This window comes from Schistocerca nitens, chromosome 9 (genome assembly GCF_023898315.1).
Source record: "Schistocerca nitens isolate TAMUIC-IGC-003100 chromosome 9, iqSchNite1.1, whole genome shotgun sequence".
Taxonomy (NCBI): Eukaryota; Metazoa; Arthropoda; class Insecta; order Orthoptera; family Acrididae; genus Schistocerca; species Schistocerca nitens.
The window spans coordinates 341,260,377-341,281,565 of record NC_064622.1 but is presented as its reverse complement, the minus strand read 5'-3'; the positions used below and the strand labels follow the sequence as shown (position 1 = coordinate 341,281,565).

The 21,189-nt window shown below is 41.3% G+C and overlaps 1 protein-coding gene across 1 annotated transcript in view; it reads left to right on the top strand.

Moving 5' to 3' along the window:
* LOC126203782 (ankyrin-1) overlaps positions 1 to 21,189 on the top strand; it is a 185,460-nt gene that overhangs the window by 59,373 nt on the left and 104,898 nt on the right. The gene's annotated exons all lie outside the window — the stretch shown is intronic.

Below are 21,189 nucleotides of genomic sequence, written 5' to 3'. Positions count from 1 at the left end.
TGCCCCAGTGTCATTCTTCTGGGCGCCTGCCCCGCTGGGCTCTCAACAGGGCTGACTGGCCGGCTTTTACTTCTGCTGCAACCATTGAGTCTCCCCCATAGGGTGACATTGACGAGGTGGTCCGTGTCTTAACCACATCAATCATTTCGGCGGCCGAGGCTGCCATCCCCCGCTCTTCTGGACTCCCTCGGAGGAAGGCTGTACCCTGGTGGTCGCCGGAGATTGCTGAGGCTATTCGCGACCGTAGGCGGGCTCTCCAGCGTCATAGGCGGCACCCGTCTCTAGAGACCCTCATCGCCTTTAAGAGGCTCCATGCCTTGGCCCGTCGTCTTATTGCACGGCGTAAGCAGGAGTGCTGGGTGAGGTATGTCTCATCCTTGGGCCATTGCTGAACACCTTGCCGCGCACTTTGCTAAGAGCTCTGCGACTGCCACTTACCCCCCCCCCCCCCCCCACCTTTCGCTCTCTAAAGGAGCGAGCCGAGCAGACGCCGTTATCATTCCACACGCGTCGTTCTGAAAAATACAATGCTCCTTTCAGCGAGAGGGAATTCCTCGCTGCCCTCGCCGATTGCCCTGATACAGCACCAGGACCGGACTGCATCCACGCGCAGATGCTGAAGCATCTCTCCAGGGACTGCCAGCGACACATCCTCACCATCTTTAACCGCATTTGGAGCGAGGGCGTGTTCCCGTCGCAATGGCGAGAGGGTGTTATTGTCCCCACCTTGAAGCTAGGTGCGGACCCACTGGCGGTGGACAGCTATCGTCCCATTACCCTCACCAACGTTTTGTGCAAATTGCTCCAACGTATGGTGGGGCGGCGTTTGTGTTGGGCCCTTGAGTCGCGCGGTCTCCTAGCTCCATTCCAGGGTGGCTTCCGTCGGGGCCGGTCTGCTACGGACAATTTGGTGCGGCTGGAATCTGCTATCCATACGTCCTTTGCCCGACGTCAGCATCTCGTTGCTGTATTTTTTGATCTGCGGAAGGCGTATGACACCACATGGAGGCATCACATCCTTGCTACGTTGCATGAGTGGGGTCTTCGTGGTCGGCTCCCGGCTTTTCTTCAAACCTTTTTATTGCGCCGCTCTTTCCGGGTGCAAGTCGGTGCCGCCTCTAGTTCATCTTATACACAGGAGAATGGGGTCCCGCAGGGCTCGGTGTTGAGCGTCTCCTTATTTCTAGTGGCCATTAATGGTCTGGCTGCAGCCGTGGGGTCGTCGGTGTCTCCTTCTTTGTATGCCGACGACTTCAGCATCTCCTTTAGCTCCACGACTACAGGAGTCGCCGAACGCAGGCTGCAAGTAGCCGTTCGCAAGGCAGCATCATGGGCTCTGACTCACGGTTTTCAGTTCTCTGCAGCCAAGACTCGAGTTATGCACTTCTGCAGGCGTCGGACGGTCCACCCTCATCCTGAACTTTACCTCGACGGCCACCTGCTTGAAGTGGTGGACACTTGCCGCTTCTTGGGACTCATGTTTGATGCCCAGCTCACATGGGTTCCTCATATTACTCAGCTGAAGCAAAAATGCTGGCGGCACCTCAACGCCCTCCGCTGCCTGAGCCACACGTCTTGGGGCGCAGATCGCTGCACGCTGTTGCGATTGTACAGAGCCCTTGTGCAGTCCCGGCTTGATTATGGGAGCCTGGCCTATGGGTCTGCATCACCCTCAGTGTTGATGATGTTGGACCCCATACACCACTGTGGGGTTCGGCTTGCAACTGGCGCTTTCCGTACGAGCCCCGTGGATAGTCTACTGGTGGAGGCCGGGGTTCCCCCGCTGCGGATTCGCTGCCATCGACTGCTCGCCGACTATGCTGTCCACGTGCATTGCTCGCCGGGCCATCCCAATCATCGCCTGCTTTTCCCTGCCAAGGTCCTCCATCTGCCCGAACGGCGACCTCGGTCTGGGCTTTCCATAGCTGTCCACATCCAGTCCCTGCTGTCCGAACTGGGGTCATTCCCTCTTCTGCCTCCCTTCCGGGTCCATGCACCTACGCCTCCCTGGTGTTTGCCCCGGCCGTCCGTCCGTCTGGACTTGGAACAGGGACCCAAGGACTCGGTTCCGCCTGTGGCCCTCCGTCGCCATTTTCTTGTGCTCCTCGCCTCATTTTCGGGCTGTGAGACTGTCTACACTGATGGTTCCCTGGTTGATGGTCGCACTGCCTACGCTTTTGCTCACGCTGCCCATGTTGAACAGCGCTCCCTGCCGGCTGGCTGCAGTATTTTTACTGCAGAGCTGGTGGCCATATTGCGCGCTCTTGAACATATGCGTTCCTGCTCAGGTACGTCCATCGTCATCTGCAGTGACTCCCTGAGCAGCCTCCAGGCCATCGATCGCTGCTATCCCTCTTCTCCTCTGGTATCCTCTATTCGGGAGTCTGTTTCCGCCATTACCCGCTCTGGTCGTTCGGTGGTCTTTGTTTGGACGCCAGGTCACGTTGGCATCCCAGGGAACGAACGTGTTGACAGGCTGGCCAAAGGGGCGATCGACGCCCCACCTTTGGAGATCGGCCTCACGGCTTGAGATCAGCAGTTGGCGTTGCGCCGTAAGGTGCTTGGGATGTGGGCTGCTGAGTGGCGTGGTCTGACATCCCCGAATAAACTGCGGGCTGTTAAGGAGACGACCGATGTGTGGCGGTCCTCCCTTCGGGCTTCTCGCAGGGACTCTGTAATCCTGTGTCGGTTCCGCATCGGCCATACCTACCTGACGCACGGCCATCTTTTGCGTCAGGAGGATCCCCCCCCCCCCCCCCCCCCCCCCCTGTGTCGGTGTGGGTCCCGGCTGACGGTCGCCCACATTTTGTTGGAGTGTCCCCGACTGCGCACCCTCCGGCAATCTTTTAATCTCCCGGGCACTTTGCCTTTGGTTTTATGCGACGATGCCTCCATGGCTGACATTTTAAATTTTATCCGTGGTAGTCCTTTTTATAGTTCCATTTAGGGAGGTCATGCACCTTTCCCTTTCTGTGTCTCTTGTCCTCGTGTCTCTCATATTTGGTTGCAGATTTTAGTGTGTAGTTGCATGGTTGACTCTTTCCCTTTTGTTTGTTCTCGTGGTCAGTCAACCAGTTTCCAGCCATCTTCTTTTCTTCTGTTTCTTTCTGTCTGGTGTTCGTCTGTACTCTTCTTGTCTGTAGTGTTCGTTTCTGCTTTTGTGTTCTTTTAGTGCCTGGGGGGGGGGGGGGGGAGAGAGTCTCCTTCCCCCTTTGGTTTTTACCTGCTCCGCAAACTTTTCGGCTCGCCTGTTTTTGGAATGGGGGACTGATGACCTTCGATGTTTAGTCCCCCTTAAACATCCCAACAACCATCGCACTTACATTTAAATTGCTTTCATTGAAATGCTTGACTTTTTCACTGGATACACTGTTGCACAGCACCTGCAGACTGTCATAAGTTTGCATTTTCACACAATTGATATAGCCTCTGAATACAATATTTTTCCAGAGTTAGGAAGAAAAGAAGGGGTCCCAGGACATAAAATAAGAAAAGAAGGGGTACCAAGACAGAACCTCGAGGCATTCCATACTCAGAATCAGTAATTGGGATTTTAAGCAAAACAAATTCATTTTTATTGCTCATATATGATTTTATTAGCTCATAGCTGGTTCCTCTAATACCCAGGTTCCACAACTTGTCAAGTAATAAGGTGATGTTGACATGATCAAAAGTTTTTTCTATATCAAGGAACATTCCAGTAAGATACTCCTTGTTCTTTATGGCAGTTATTATTTAGTCTATTAATTGTGCTGCAGCTACTGAAGTTGACTTGTTTTTCATAAAATGATTTTGATTTTCAAATATAAAGTTTTGTTGACTCAGGAATGTCATTAGTCTAGTATAAATAACTTTCTCAACTACCTCAGAAAATGCAGGTAAGATTACGGTATATTGATAATTTTTACTTATGGACCGTCTGACAGCAACTGAATAAAACACAATTTTAGTGCCATATGCGTTTCGCCTTTATTTTCTGCAAGGCATCATCAGTGGCCTGGAATATGTACGTATGTTAGCTATTTTACATTTTTGTCACTGTGCCTATAGGTTATAAACAGTTCTGGTGGTTGGTATTTCCTATTAAGCAGTAATGTTTTGAACTGTACTTACAGGTTGCGTGGACAGTTTCTTACATATTACGCTCTTGTTGCATTTTTGGTGTTGTTCTTCTTCTTATGAACGCCAATTTGCGGTTTTTTCCACATTCCACAGCACTATGCACTGAACGCTTGTTTTAATGCAATGTTTTGGTTTCTGTTGCCGACTGTCAAATGTTTTTGCCAAAGATCGAATATTATTGCCAAACTTATGAGTGTAACTATTGAAGTATCTGTGATCTGTTCGTGTATGCATTTGTGTGTGTGTGTGTGTGTGTGTGTGTGTGTGAGAGAGAGAGAGAGAGAGTGTTTTTTGGTGTGATATTAATTTTATTTTATTTTATTTTATTTATTTATTTATTTTTGTTTTGTTTTTGTCCTGTGTATGTGTGTGTGTGTGTGTGTGTGTGTGTGTGTGTGTGTGTGTGTGTCCAGATGGTGTGGGGAAGAGTTTTTTTTTTTTTTTGTTTTGTTTTATATTATCATTTCCTTTATTAAGTGTTGTAGGGAGCCTGTGCGGATGTGTGTTTGTTCATTTATCACATGTTTGTTTTCTGCTGTGGCTTTCTGGATGTGGAAGTTTTCTTGCATTTGTATAAGATGTTTGTCATGGTTGCTTATTCTCATTATTTTCATTTCTTGTTCCATGTTTGTAGGATGATGGTTGTAGTGTTTTAAATGCTCTGCAAACGTGGAATGGTTTGTTTCATACTTCTAACATCTGATATGTTCTTTGTATCTTGTTTCAAAATTCCTGCATGTCATGCCTATGTATACTGCATCACAACTTTGACATTCAAGTTTATATATTCCTGATTGTTGGAATTTGTCCCTCTTGGTAGCTGGCTGGCTTAGGTGTGATTGAAGGGTTTGCCCAGGCTTATATGCTATTTTGAAGCCCTGTCTCTTTAGGATGTTTGCAACTCTGTGTGTTAGTTTATGTGTGTAGGTCATGGTGTACCCTCTGGTTCTTTTCTGTGTGGTGTTGTCGTTGTGTGTTTGTTGAGTGTGTTTGTAAGTTTTCAGCTTGTGAGTTCTTTTGTATTGTGGAAATGTTGTGTTTGTTTTTTATTTGTGTTTTTATTTTTTGATTGCTGTCAGACGGTCCATATGTAAAAATTATCAATATACTGTAATATTACACGCAACTGAGGAAGACAGGACTACAAAAGTTGAAGATGTCAATGCAGGTAAGATTTAGATGGGCCAGCAGTTTTCAATTTTAGATTTATCACCTTTCTTGTGCTACCTTTAGACTATCTGGGAAACAATGTGACGCAGTTACATCATTTACTGCTGTGGCCATGGTATCAGGTATGTTGTCTATGCGTCTTTTCATGTGTTGGTAGACAATCCATCATAGCTTGCTGATTTTGTATTTTTTAATGACCACACCATGTTTCTAGTTCCTTGCTATTATTTGGGGCCAAGTGTATGCTTTGTTTGATGGGAATACCCTTCTTATCTCTATTCTGAAGATTGTTGAAATGGTGACTGATGGATTTTCCATCAGAAGAAAAGTACTCGTTGAAAACATTTGTGGCCTGACATTGGCATCTCATTATACGCCCTTTATGGTTTATAGTAAGATCGCTAGTTGATTTGTCCTTACTGTCCCTAAAGCTATTTATTACTTTCCAAACAGCTAAGCCAGTGATAATAATCATGGTAGCTCTTAAATTCTACTTTTAGTCTATTATTATTGTTATTATTTAGCATTGCATATTGTAAAAGTCTGTTTTTCTCTTGCTGTTTTGACTTCATGATTTATCCAATTATTTTTTCGTATCTTTTTGCAGTCATTTACTGGAAAGGTGATTTCTGGGCATGAGACATTGAAGCAATTGAATCTGATGCAAATTCATTGAAACTAATGCTGTTTTTTTTTTGTTTTCACCTCGTTGTAAGCTTTTCAGCAAACTGTTGAGATATTTAACATTGTCATCATGGGTGGTTCTCTTTGTCACCTATTGTTTCTTCTTGCTGTCGACATGAAGATTTTCAGCTTGTATCAGTACCAGTATGGTATGGTGGTCAGAAATGGCAAGCTTCAGAACTGGTGCTTTGTATGTAATGTGGTACATGTTGTCAATGCATGATTTTAGACTACTGATCTCTCTAGTGAGCTCGTTTACCAGAAACATTAACTTAAATTGAGCTAGTGTTAGCATTAGTTTTTTAGAGCTAGAGTCATTGGACAGCAAGTCAATATTTATATCCCCAGTTAGCATGACATTACTCCAGCCATTGTTATTCCCGTGTTTACTGTCTATGTCAACAATCAGGTAATTGAGAACATAAAAAAATCTAGGCTACCAGATGGAGGTCTGTATAGGCCTATAACAGCTAATTGTTGCTAGTTCTGTTACACCCTCAATGCTGAAAATATTTACATCTATTATAGTTACTACCACTCACTGCAAAGATAGCTACCTCACTGCCATGTTTCTCTTTTCTACTGAAAGCAGAGCAAAAGATCGTGAAGAGTGGCTTACATAAACTAATTAGCTCATCTATGTACCAATGTTCACTTATAACTAAAACATCAGGTTTATCAGTTGCTGCAATGATATCCAACACATTGTGCTTATTGCTAATACTTCGAAAATTCTGCTGAATTAATTTGAATGTGAGTTTTGATTGTTGAACACTGATTGGATGTGTAACCCTACCAGAGTGATTGATTTAGGACTACGAAAGTTCCACTGTATGATATTAGGACTGAGTTTCTCCTGCTGGACCGTACAGGGAGATTTAGAGCTACCAGGCTGTCCAGCAGGATTTACAGGTTTCCCTGGCTTCTCAGCAGTGGTGGTTCATGTGGCAGGTCCTGTTTGGGTGGGTTGTGCCATTCCATGGCAATGCACTCAGTTACAGTGCTCTGTCTGATGTTCCATCAAATTTCATTGATGATTAATTTACTCGCAATCTTTTTACCTCTCTTATTCATAGGCATGCCATGAGTTGTGTGCAGGTCTCTTTCTAGATTACTGACATTTACCAAAGACACATTGTGAAATTTATTATGTATTGCTTTAAGCCAATCATTTGTTTTATGCACTTCCAAGTTTGCAATAGATTGTTCCATTAGATCATGTCTCTGTGGAATGTTAACAACAATTACTGTAGCACCAGTCAACTTACTGAGTATTACTTTCATGTGCCTGATAGCATCATGTGCTTGATTTTTAGACACATCATTTGTACCACTCATGATAATGCAATCATTTGCTGAGAAAGAATTTTGAGCTATTTCATGTCCATGACTGTCTCCATGTATAAGAATCCAGTTCTTCTTGAACTTCTGGTTCTTCTTGCTTCTTTTACTGCCATTTTGAGACAGTTTCTAGCACACATTTTCATGGATTTCCCTGTAGTTCCTTTCATGGATTTCACTGTCTTACGCTGAACAGTTTGTTTATGTTTACTCACTATGTTAGTACACAAGTTTGGTACTTAGTGTTTTTTTTTTTTTTTTAATTATCTCTGTCAGTTTTTTTACAGTTTGAACCGTTGTTTTTAATTTGCATGGATTTCAATACTGCAACTTCCACTACCAGTATTTCATCAAGAATCTGATACCTATTTTGAGTTATAATGGTCAGGAAGCATTCCTTGGTTTTTGATTTAGGCCTACTGTCGTTCAACAGGTACTGTCGATCAAGTTCGTTAATTTTTTATTTAGTGATGTAACCTCGCTCTTTAGACATAAATTTCACTTTCTAAATCTTCAACTAATGCTGACAATGTGCACTTACAGTCACAATTTTTTGTGTTTTTAATTTTACTTGAGTTTTTAAGGCAGCATTGAATACAGTACCAGCTTGTCACGAATTCTTTCACTGATAAGTCAATTTTGGCAGATCGAAAATGAAACAAATTGTTGCATTCCCCCCATGTGATTTCGGTTTTTTATATTTTTTTGCACTTTCTACACTTTTCATCATCTAAAGAAGCATTTTTCCACGAAACATTTCACTACCACTTGCTGCCATCTTGTAACCGTGAAAACTGCTCATGTCAGCACGAACATGTCTGTCACTTGAGTTCTGAGGCCATCCTCAGTTTGTATGGGAAACTGGCAGAAGTGGTGAAAACTGCTGGCCTCACTCATGGGGTGTGAACTGTGCTCATATTTTGCAGCTTCATACCCAGAATTGATCAGAATTCTTTAGTCTGGACTAAGAGTGGATGATCTCAACCTAAGGATCGTTCAGCTCTGTGATGGTCCTGGCAGCAGATCTCTGGCTTGCAGTATGGAGTGGGGAACTGTAGGACTCCTCTTGGTAGGTCAGAGAGTGCACTAAACAAAAGAAGCAGCTACTTGGGTAACAGAGTACTTGTTGAGTGCACATGTGATTCTTTTGTCTAGGCAGTAGTTTGAAGTCCTCTGACGAAAACTTGCCAATTTATATGTGGAGAGCGAAATCAGACCATGTGAGAAGTAAAGACACTTAAAATTTTAGCAGGGTATTGTCAAGGTATTTTTAACTAAATTCTTTAATTTATTGCCCTCCAAAGTTGAAAGCTCTCAAATACTTAGTGAGGCATTGAACATGTATCAATAGGACAGATTAGATGCCATAGGAGAGAGAGTGTTCATTGCAGTTGACAGGAATATTGTGTCCATTGAGGTTGAGATAAGAGTCTAACCTAAAGTTATCTGGATGTGAGTAACAAGCCTCTGTGAACCCAAGATTATTATTGGATGTTATTACCAGTCACTCAATTTTGCTGTGATAGTTTCAGAATTGTTCAAAGAAAGTACACATTTAGTGGTACGAAAATATCGAGATCATGCAATAACAGTTGGAGACGACATTAACCAACCAAGTACAGTCTGGGATGTCTTTGGATTCAATGCGAATTATACATACAGACAGTCTTATGAATTAGTTATGAACACATTTTCTGAAAACCATCATGAGCAGCTAGTTTGATAGCGTCTAGATCTTCCCCTGTTGAGTAGCTTTCCACGCTACTGCCTCCAACCATCACCCTGATGTCATTAATAGAGTGAGCTGCCACAAATACTCTCACGTTGACAGGCACTTCTCCTCTCAATGAGTAGTCCCAATCACCGATACCAGTGCCGGTCTGCACGAGACTGGGCAGAATAATCCAGTACAAGTTTCCTTTCATTCCAGGAGCTCTGCTCTCCAGGAAGGAGGGCTGTTCAGTGACGCAGGCAGCCTAAATATTTTAGGCAGCCTAAAATATTTTAGACCTTGTAGCTAAAACCAGTCCTTACCTTATCGACAGTGTCAGTATAGAGATAGGGATTGGTGATCAAGAGGTCATCATAGCAATGATGGTTGCTAAATTGAATAAATCTATCAACAAGACTAGGACAGTATTTTGAGAGAAAGAGAAGCAAACAAGATGGGTTTAATAAAGGCATATTTCAGTATCTCTGGAAAAATGTCTTGAGTTAGTGTGCATTATATATTTCATATAAGACAGGACAGGCAGCCTAACAAGAAACTGTAAGTGTGGACTGTCTTTGTGCCTGTGTAATGAATGATCTAACAGCATCTTTGTTTATTTGTTACTCTGTGTTTCTGTGAGATATCTCTAGTTTTTTTTTTTTTTTTTTTTTTTTTTTTGGTCCTTCGATGTTTGTGTTTGATTAAAGTAATAAAGTGTATAATATTTACACCATCTGTATTCAGTTGTGGATTATAGTTCTCACACCTGTATTTGGTATTTATAACCCTGTACTCACCTTATGAGAAGTTATGTTCATCTTGCCACTGAACTTTACTAATCCCCAGTATATCTAACTTAAACCTAGCAATTTCACTTTTCACTTATTCTCGCCTATCTACCCGCTTAAGGAATCTAACATTCTACACTCCAGTCTGTAGAAAGCTAGTTTTGTTTTTCCTGGTAATGACATCCTTCTGAGGAGTCCCCACCCAGAGATCCGACTGTGGACTATTTTGTCTCTGGAATATTTTACCCAAGAGGATGCCATCATCACTTAACCATACAGTAGAGCTGCATGGCCTTGGAAAAAGTATCAGCTGTAGTTTCTCCCTGCTTTCAGCTGTTAGCAGAGAAAGGTCATGTTGGCTGATGTTATGAGGCCAGATCAGTCAGTGATTCAGACCACTGCCACTACAACTGCTGAAAAGGCAGCTTGGCCCTCTGCTTGGAACCACATGTAGATTATATTCAACTAATAGTTTTGTGAATATTAAAATTAAACAAAATTAGTAATTGCTTATGTATTATCTCCTAGACACTGATATAGTAATACTGCTGTAGCTGTAAATGCACTAAAATTAAATTTCTGTAATTATTAAATGGTAAATGGCAGTGTCTAGGCGATTAATTTAGCTAATTGGAACAGAAATTCAAGAATGAGAAGTTCCTTAAGCACAACAGTTTTCAAAGTCTCTTTTCCTAAAGTAAGCATGAGAATGGACAGGACAAGTTTCATAGAGGAATGGTCACAAGAATATAATTTGTAGGTCAACAAAATATGTTGAGAATAGATGTAAGGTGTCGGGTTTCACAAAAACGATGGATATATTGGAAGGAGGATGAAAAGCTGCGCTAGTGATTGGTGTGGACAGTATTGTGGTTGGGTGAGCCTAATTTTAGGTGTCAAATTCAGCTGACATGCTTGTGAACCTGGTTGATAGGATGATTGTGGGAAGTAAAGACAATATTGAAATTGAGTGTGTATTTCTACCAGATGGATTGGCACAATGGTTAAGACGTTGGACTCATTTTATGGAGGTGCTGAGTTCAACACCCATTCATCCATTGTTGTTTAGCTTTTCAATGTTTTCTCTGTATCAGTCAAAGCAAATTACAGGATGGTTCCTTTGTAAAGTGCAAAACTGATTTACTTCCCCGTTCTTGTCCTGGCCCAAACTTATGCTTCATCTCGTGTGGCCTCATAATTGATGGGATGGTAAGCTAAACTCCCTCACTTACGTATTCCTGTAACTAATCAGCATATAAACAGATATATTAACTTGAATAACTGGCAGGCTGATGCATGGTTTAGAGCAAGTATTCTCTATGCAACTTTTGTTTTATGGTTTTCTATCTTTATGGTTTTTCCCTAATTTGACTAGGAGTGAATTGGTTTTAATTATTACCATTTTAATGCAGGTAAAGAAATTCTCTTCTATCTCAAACATTGTTCAGACTAAAATGTGGTGCTTCACATTTACATCTACATCATACTCCGCAAGCCACCTAATGGTGTGTGGCGGAGGGTACTTTTGATGCCTCCAACCCTCTTCCACTCGCGAATAGTGTGTGGTAAGAATGATTGTCAGTAAGCCTCTGTATTGGCTCTAATTTCTTGAATTTTCTCCTCGTGGTCAATATGCTAAATGTATGTGGGGGGAAGTAATATGTTGTCAGACTCCTCCTGACAAGTGCTGTCCCTAAATTTCAGTAGTAAATCTCTCCGTGATGCACAATGCCTCTCTTGTAATGTGTGTCAGTGGAGTTTGTTTAGCATCCCTCTAACACTCTCTCTCCAGCTGAATGATCCTGTGATGAAATGCGCCACTCTTTGTTGGATCTTCTCTATCTCCTCTATCAGTCCTACCTGATAAAGATCCCATATAGATGAACAATACTCAAGAATCGGGCAAACAGGTGCCTCATAAGCCACTACTTTCATGGATGAGTTACATTTCAAGATTCTTCCGATGAATCTGAGTATGGTGTCTGCTTCTCTCACTATGTTGTTTTATATGGTCATTCCACTTAAGGCCGCTCTGGATAGTTACATCTAAATATTTTATGGCAGATGCTGTCTCCAGTTGTTTGTCATCAATAGTGTAACTGTACAGTAGTGGATTTCTTTTCCTATGTATGCAAAATATGTTACATTTATTTATGTTCAGGGTCAACTGCCAGAGTCTGCACCATTCATCAATTCTCTGCAGCTCATTCTGCAAATTCTTACTATCTTCTGGCATTGCTACTTTGGTATAAACAACTGTGAATAGCCTTAAAGAGCATCCAATGCTTTCTACTAGATCATATATATATATATATATATATATTTTGTGAACAGCAACGGTCCTATCACACTTCTCTGTGGTACTACGAATATTACCTTTACATCTGTTGATTTAGTTCTGTTAAGAGCGACATGTTGAGTTCTAACTGGAAGAAAGTCTTGAATCCAATACTCTGTAAGCTCGTATTTTTTTCATTAAATAGCAATGCGGGGTGGTGTCAAATGCCTTATTGAAATCAAAGAGCATGGCATCAACCTGAGTGCCATTATCCACAGCGCTGTGGATCTCATTGAGGAACAGAGTGAGCTGAGTTTCGCAGGATCTGTGTTTGCGGAATCCATGTTGATTTTTGTAGAGGAGATATTTATTTTCCAAAAACGTCATAATTCCTGAGCATAAAGCATGTTCCATAATTCTACAACAGATTGACGTCAGTGATATAGGTCTATAATTGTGTGGATCCGTCTTATGGCATTACTTAAAAATGGGAATGACCTGCGCTTTTTTCCAATCACTAGGTACCTTTCATTACTCAAGTGATCTACGATAAATTACTGCTTGAAGGGGAGAAGGTCTTTCCCATAATCTTTATAGAATCTTATAGGTATCTCATCTGGTCCTAAAGCCTTTCCACTACTAAGCAACTGTAGCTGCTTTTCAGTTCCGCGATCAGTTATCTCAATGTCTGCCATTTTGATGTTTGTACGATGATTGAAAGGAGGGTCAGTGTTACTACCTTCCACGGTGAAACAAGTTTAGAAGACCGAATTCAGTATTTCGGCCTTCTCCCTGTTATCTTCTGTTTTGGTGCCAGTGTGATCACTGGGAGAATGAATAGATGATTTTGACCCACTTACTGATTTTACATATGACCAACATCTCTTAGGGTTTTTAGTCAGGTCAGTTGACAATGTCTTATTCTCAAAATCATTGAACTCTTCTCTCATTGCTCTCCTTATGCTCATTTTCACTTCATTCAACTTTTGTTTGTTGGCTAGGTTTTTACTTCTCTTGAATCTGAGATGATGTGCTCTTTGTTTACATAGCACTTTTCTAACATGGCTACCGAGCGAGGTGGCGCAGTGGTTAGACACTGGACTCGCATTCGGGAGGATGACTGTTCAATCCCGCATCCGGCCATCCTGATTTAGGTTTTCCGTGTTTTCCCTAAATCACTCCAGGCAAATGCCGGGATGGTTCCTTTCAAAGGGCACGGCCGACTTCCTTCCCCGTCCTTCCCTAATCTGATGAGACTGATGACCATACTGTCTGGTCTCCTTCCCCAAACAACCCAACCCAACCCCTCTAACATGGCTATTAAACCATAGTGGATCTTTCCCATCCCTTAAAACCTTACATGGAACATACTTGTCTAGGGAATATTGAACGATTTGAATTTTTTCCATTTGTTCTCCACATCTTCGTCCTCATCACTAATATTTGATGCCGACTGCTGAGATTTTCTGAAATTTGTATCCTTGTATGCTTGTGCTATTGATCTCCAAATGTAATCATTTCGTGTACTCCATAAACATGGTTGCAGCAGTAAATCATGAGTGAATTGGGAACCTCTAAATGGGTGTACTAATTGTTTATTTTTCAGCAGTGTACAGGTATTTCTAAATATATTGGTCTTTATGTCTACCCCTACTCCCCCCCCTCTTCCTCCGTACTTTTAGAAAGTAACTAAAATCCCTGCTTTTCTAACCTTTGACCTTATCATCTTTCCAGTGTACTCTTCTTCTTCTTGTAATACTGGTACATCCTCCCAACTCATTTAGTTGTGGCTATAGGCTTCCTTCACAAGTGTTTAGCAGCTACATACAACCACTTCTAAGGATTTCTCAAACCTATGTATGGTTTACTTTGTTTGATTGTGAGGAGAAAGAGACTCCTCTTGAGAACAGATTTGGTGTATAAAACATATGCTGGTCTGCATTTGGCTCCGTTCTCCATGATTCATCTGAATAGCTCAGGAAAGCCTACTCCAACATACCAATTTGTGTTTAGTGATTCATTCTCTTCAAGTGCTACTGTGTTAATGTGTCCTGTTGAACTAAATAAAATGTACACCTTTCTTTTGAAAATGTTCCTTGGTCTTGTTATGTGTCTGATGGCCACGTCATTGACAGGATGTTAAACCCTAATCTCTGTCATTAATTCAGTGGTTACTAGCAATTTTAAAATGTGTATCAAACCCTAACCTTGTTTCCTTTACTTCCCTTTTATTGGCTGGGAATCACTGGAGAGATCCATACTTCCCTATGCATCAAATTCTTGCAGCAATGTTTTCTCATCAGATATAATAGTGAATACCAGTTTTGAGCTGCCAGAATTAAATATGACAACATTGAGCTGTCCCTTGGTTAGATAATGTGTTTCCATAAATTGCATGTCTTGATGACATGAAGACTCTAAAGAAATATCATAAAGATGACTGCCTATCCAGTCACTAAAATGTTTGATGTACTGGTAGGTGGAGTGGGAACCTTTTATCATTTCTGTGTACAGATGATCTGTTTTCTTCAGTAGAAATTTCTACCTACTGCTTGGAGCATATGCTGTGTTCAGAAAAATTTGTGTGTGTATTGATTTCTTGAACCAATCATGTCCATGGAACGAGAAGAATTCTCAAAAAACAAAGGCAACTATTCAAAATATTAATTCATGGTCAAACCCACTTTGAAACTGTGTAAACTCCTTGCATGGAAGTGCTCCTTGGCTGACAGTAAGTAAATAGAGAATACCATATGGAGCATGACATTAGAGGCCAATCTACAACTGTTAACTTCTGCACTTTGTTTCAACTTGTGACCATAGATGAAATTGGCTACCAGTGTTGCACATGCTTCTTGGGAATTGGACAGTTGATCAAATCCCATTGATTTTGTGCCTGTTACAAAAGTATGCAAAGTTATAGTGTAGGGGTCTAATTAAAGAAGTTGAGTGATGTGACTGTAAGTAGATTATAGAGAGTAGCAGAAAAATTGTTACCTTTGAGTTGTGTGGGATAATGATATAGGACTGTTGTTTTGCAACAAGAACATGTTTCTTTTAAGCATAAAACATCTGCAGATAACTGGATTTCTTTTCTAATTTTGCTGTGTAAAATTATAATTTCATTTTCTTTTTTGTGGGTGGGGGACTCCTCATGAGTAGAATGTAATTGCCAATTATACAGTTAATCAAATAATTAATTCTTCTGAGAATATACTTTTTTGTAATTTGTCATCATTGTTAGCCATTTGACTTCTGCTGCTGGGTAAAGGCCTCCGCTAGACTTTTCCATGCAATGCTATATTTGGCCATGTTGCTCATCCAATTCTTCTTTTGTCATTTACTGAACTTGCATTTGGTTGTGGTCCTAGTCCATTCTTATATCTTGGAATCCAGCAAATGACTTCCTCAGTTTATCAGTCATCCATTCACTGGACTAGATGTCCTGTCCAATTCTATTTCATTTTCTTTACAGCCCTAATATTTCCCTCAAATCTATTTCTGTTTTTTTTTTTTTTTATCATTCCTAGTAATTCTCAACATACATATCTCAATTGCTCTGTGAGCAGCCCTCAATTGTTAGATAGTTTTCTCGTTCAAAGTCCATATGCCTCTGCCATCAGCCAGAAACGATAATACACACTGAATTAGACTTTCTTTTACAGACATATCAAAAGCATAGTTTTAAAACCCTGTTCAGTTTATAAAAGTGCTCCAGGCTATTTTACTGTTGTTTTTATTTCTCTTGCTGTCCATTCATTCATCTACTTGAAGTGCTCTTAACACAAGAAATGATCAGTTAGTTCTGATACTTCGCTGTTACTGTGTATTGAGTTGTTTTTAGTGAATCCATTGTAAATTATTTTGTAATTAAATTTCAGGCCTTCTTTCAACATTTCTCTACTAAGTTATTCACTTATTATTGACATTTATTTATATTGGAGGCAAATAAAACACTGTCATTAACAAAGTGAGGATGATTTTACATCTGCACACATACTCTGGAAACCATCATGAACTGTGTGTCAGAGAGTACTTCCCATTGTACCACTTAGTAGGGCTCCTTCCTGTTGAGTTCATGACTGGAACATAGAAAGAATGATGGATTTACCAGAGTTTTTTATTTTTCAGACAACAATATTGTCCCCTTCAAAGTAGTTCCTTCACCAGCTATACACTGGTGGAGTCATTGTTCCTAGACTTGGTAACAACACTGAAAGGCTTCAATTAGTAGGGTTTTTAACATGCCAGCCACATTATTTTGAATGTTCTCCAGGTTTCCAAAATGATATCTTTTTAAGACATTTTTCAATTCTGGGAAAAGAAAAAAAGACATAATGACTAAGATCAGCTGAATAGGGGAGCTGCAGAACAACAGAAATGCCTTTTGAGGTCAAAAATTCCATGATGGAAGTGACCATGTGACCATGTGACATAGTGCATTGTCATGATGCAGCATCCAGTTATCTGTCACGTCTAGTCTCACTCATTTCACCCTTTTCCTGAGCCTTTCAAGGAGATCTTTGTAAAACACTTGGTTGACAGTTTGTCCTGGAGGAACAAAGCAAATCAGAATGGGTTTGCTCATTCAAATTTTTTTTGGTTGAGGATACGTCTCGGTGTGCCACTCCTCACTTTACCATTTTGTCTCAGGATCATACTCAAAAATGCAGAATTTATGACTTGTGATCACAGAACTGAACCACTCATTGTCAGTGGCAACTCTTTCAAGATGATCGATGCACACATTTCTTCGTTTGTCCTTCTACTCAGTTGTGAGTTTTTTTGGCACAAATCTTTTATGGTCAGAATTTGATGTACAGTGAAAGGTTAAGTTTAACTTGTCATCCTTATTGTTAAGTGTCATTCTGATCTCACAAGAGCATGTGCAAGTTCAATGTTTGAGGTGGCTTTTGACGTTGAAGGTCTCCTTGAGTGAGGTTATCTTGTGTGTTCTCAGCCTTCCAGAAATGACTTGGGACAGCAAAAAACTCATTCCCCATAGGCCTGTTTCAACTTTTTTAATGTCACACTTGTGGATTCCCCAAGTTTAACACAAAACTTGATTACATAACATTGCTCTAAATTCTTCTGCCCATTTTCATAACACAACTTCACTGATGGTGCCCTCAAAAATTATAAGATGGCTGTATGAAGCTGAAACTTTGACTGAGCACCTGGAAGGGATGAACACACCAGTCCACACAAGCAAAATAACATAGCATTGTTAGATCTCTAGCAGTGGTGCCAGCAGTAGTTTTCTGTAGAATTACAAACATTGCCACATAACCATTATTGCAGAACTGGTTGACTGAGGTCCAGAGAGTACATAGTTGTAGAATGTTGTTATTCATAATAGCTGAAGCCAAGTTGGTTTGTTATCAAAATATTGTGAGAAAATTAAGCCCATAGCCTATCTGGTTGTACAGAAACATCTGTTACATCAAGTCATGTAACAAATCAATATATCATGAAATGATGGCGCACTGGGTTATACTATTTCTCTACAAATCAGTCTAAGATAATTGCAGTTGCTGAACTGTTTCTTTATAATGCAAATAAAAGAAACAAATAATGAAAACTCCAGGACAAAATGTACAATATTATGAAAAAGAAGTTGCTACTCACCATATAGCGGAGATGCTGAGTTGTAGATAGGCACAACAAAAAGACTGTCACAAATAAGCTTTTGGCCAGCAAGGCCTTCATCAGAAATAGACAACACACACACACACTTACACACACACACACACACACACACACACACACACAACACAACACATGGCAACTGAAGCAATGAAGCCAAACTGCGAGCAGCAGCACCAACGCATGATGAGAGTGGCGACTGAGTGGGGGTAAGGTGGAGGCTGTGGGTGGGAGGGGGAGGGATAATAGGGTAGAGGTGGGGAGCAGTGAAGTGATGCTGTGGAGCATGCAGAGACGACACGGAGAGAGGGTAAGGCAGCTATGTGTAGTCAGGGGAGGACAGATACCCTCCTCCTCCCTACCACTTCCCTAAACTCCCGGCTGCACATAGCTGCTCTACCCTCTTTACACCTCATCCCTGTGCACTCCCTTGCAGCACTTCACTGTCACCTAGCCCTACTTTACTATCCCTCCCCTCATGCGCGAGCCGCCTCCTTATCCCCACCCAGTCGCCACTCCCATCATGCACTCGTGCTGCCGCTGGCAGTGTGGCTTCAGTTGCCAGAGACTGCAGTCATGTACGTGTGAGTTGCGCCTGTGTGATTGCGTGTCTGTGTCTGTCATCTATTTTTGACTAAGACCTTGCTGGCCGAAAGCTTGTCTGTGACAGTCTTTTTGTTACGCCTATCTGCCTAGCTCTGCAGATGATGAAGAAATTGATGAAATGTATGACGAGATAAAAGAAATTATTCAGGTAGTGAAGGGAGACGAAAATTTAATAGTCATGGGTGACTGGAATTCGAGAGTAGGAAAAGGGAGAGAAGGAAACATAGTAGGTGAATATGGATTGGGGGGAAGAAATGAAAGAGGAAGCCACCTTGTAGAACTTTGCACAGAGCATAACTTAATCATAGCTAACACTTGGTTCAAGAATCATAAAAGAAGGTTGTATACCTGGAAGAATCCTGGAGATACTAATAGGTATCAGATAGATTATATAATGGTAAGACAGAGATTTAGGAACCAGGTTTTAAATTGTAAGACATTTCCAGGGGCAGATGTGGATTCTGACCACAATCTATTGGTTATGAACTGCAGATTGAAACTGAAGAAACTGCAAAAAGGTGGGAATTTAAGGAGATGGGACCTGGATAAACTGAAAGAACCAGAGGTTGTAGAGAGTTTCAGGGAGAGCATAAGGGAACAATTGACAGGAATGGGGGAAAGAAATACAGTAGAAGAAGAATGGGTAGCTCTGAGGGATGAAGTAGTGAAGGCAGCAGATGATCAAGTAGGTAAAAAGACGAGGGCTAATAGAAATCCTTGGGTAACAGAAGAAATATTGAATTTAATTGATGAAAGGAGAAAATATAAAAATGCAGTAAATGAAGCAGGCAAAAGGGAATACAAACGTCTCAAAAATGAGATCGACAGGAAGTGCAAAATGGCTAAGCAGGGATGGCTAGAGGACAAATGTAAGGATGTAGAGGCTTGTCTCACTAGGGGTAAGATAGATACTGCCTACAGGAAAATTAAAGAGACCTTTGGAGACAAGAGAACCACTTGTATGAATATCAAGAGCTCAGATGGCAACCCAGTTCTAAGCAAAGAAGGGAAGGCAGAAAGGTGGAAGGAGTATATAGAGGGTTTATACAAGGGCGATATACTTGAGGACAATATTATGGAAATGGAAGAGGATGTAGATGAAGATGAAATGGGAGATACGATACTGCGGGAAGAGTTTGACAGAGCACTGAAAGACCTGAGTCGAAACAAGGCCCCGGGAGTAGACAACATTCCATTACAACTACTGATGGCCTTGGGAGAGCCAGTCATGACAAAACTCTACCATCTGGTGAGCAAGATGTATGAGACAGGCGAAATACCCACAGACTTCAAGAAGAATATAATAATTCCAATACCAAAGAAAGCAGGTGTTGACAGATGTGAAACTTACTGAACTATCAGTTTAATAAGTCACAGCTGCAAAATACTAACGCGAATTCTTTACAGACGAATGGACAAACTGGTAGAAGTGGACCTCGGGGAAGATCAGTTTGGATTCCGTAGAAATGTTGGAACACGTGAGGCAATACTAACCTTACGACTTATCTTAGAAGAAAGATTAAGAAAAGGCAAACCTACGTTTCTAGCATTTGTAGACTTAGAGAAAGTTTTTGACAACGTTAACTGGAATACTCTCTTTCAAATTCTGAAGGTGGCAGGGGTAAAATACAGGGAGCGAAAGGCTATTTACAATTTGTACAGAAACCAGATGGCAGTTATAAGAGTCGAGGGACATGAAAGGGAAGCAGTGGTTGGGAAAGGAGTGAGATAGGGTTGTAGCCTCTCCCCGATGTTATTCAATCTGTATATTGAGCAAGCAGTAAAGGAAACAAAAGAAAAATTCGGAGTAGGTATTAAAATTCATGGAGAAGAAGTAAAAACTTTGAGGTTCGCCGATGACATTGTAATTCTGTCAGAGACAGCAAAGGACTTGGAAGAGCAGTTGAACGGAATGGACAGTGTCTTGAAAGGAGGATATAAGATGAACATCAACAAAAGCAAAACGAGGATAATGGAATGTAGTCTAATTAAATCGGGTGACGCTGAGGGGATTAGATTAGGAAGTGAGACACTTAAAGTAGTAAAGGAGTTTTGCTATTTAGGGAGTAAAATAACTGATGATGGTCGAAGTAGAGAGGATATAAAGTGTAGACTGGCAATGGCAAGGAAATCGTTTCTGAAGAAGAGAAATTTGTTAACATCGAGTGTAGATTTAAGTGTCAGGAAGTCGTTTCTGAAAGTATTTGTATGGAGTGTAGCCATGTATGGAAGTGAAACATGGACGATAAATAGTTTGGACAAGAAGAGAATAGAAGCTTTCGAAATGTGGTGCTACAGAAGAATGCTGAAGATAAGGTGGGTAGATCACGTAACTAATGAGGAGGTATTGAATAGGATTGGGGAGAAGAGAAGTTTGTGGCACAACTTGACTAGAAGAAGGGATCGGTTGATAGGACATGTTCTGAGGCATCAAGGGATCACAAATTTAGCATTGGAGGGCAGTGTGGAGGGTAAAAATCGTAGAGGGAAACCAAGAGATCAATACACTCAGCAGATTCAGAAGGATGTAGGTTGCAGTAGGTACTGGGAGATGAAGAAGCTTGCACAGGATAGAGTAGCATGGAGAGCTGCATCAAACCAGTCTCAGGACTGAAGACCACAACCACCATCTGCGACTCAGCATCTCCACTATATGATGAGTAGCAACTTTCCTTTTCCTAAACAAAAAAAATCATTTTCATATTCTTTTTAATTTTTAGTTATCTGGCTGTATTATTATGAACAAAGCCTTTGTAGAGAAATTATTATGCTTTAACAATGATTTCATTGTTACAACAGGTTTTAAATAGTACTGAACAGCACTTTTACATCTGCAGTATATT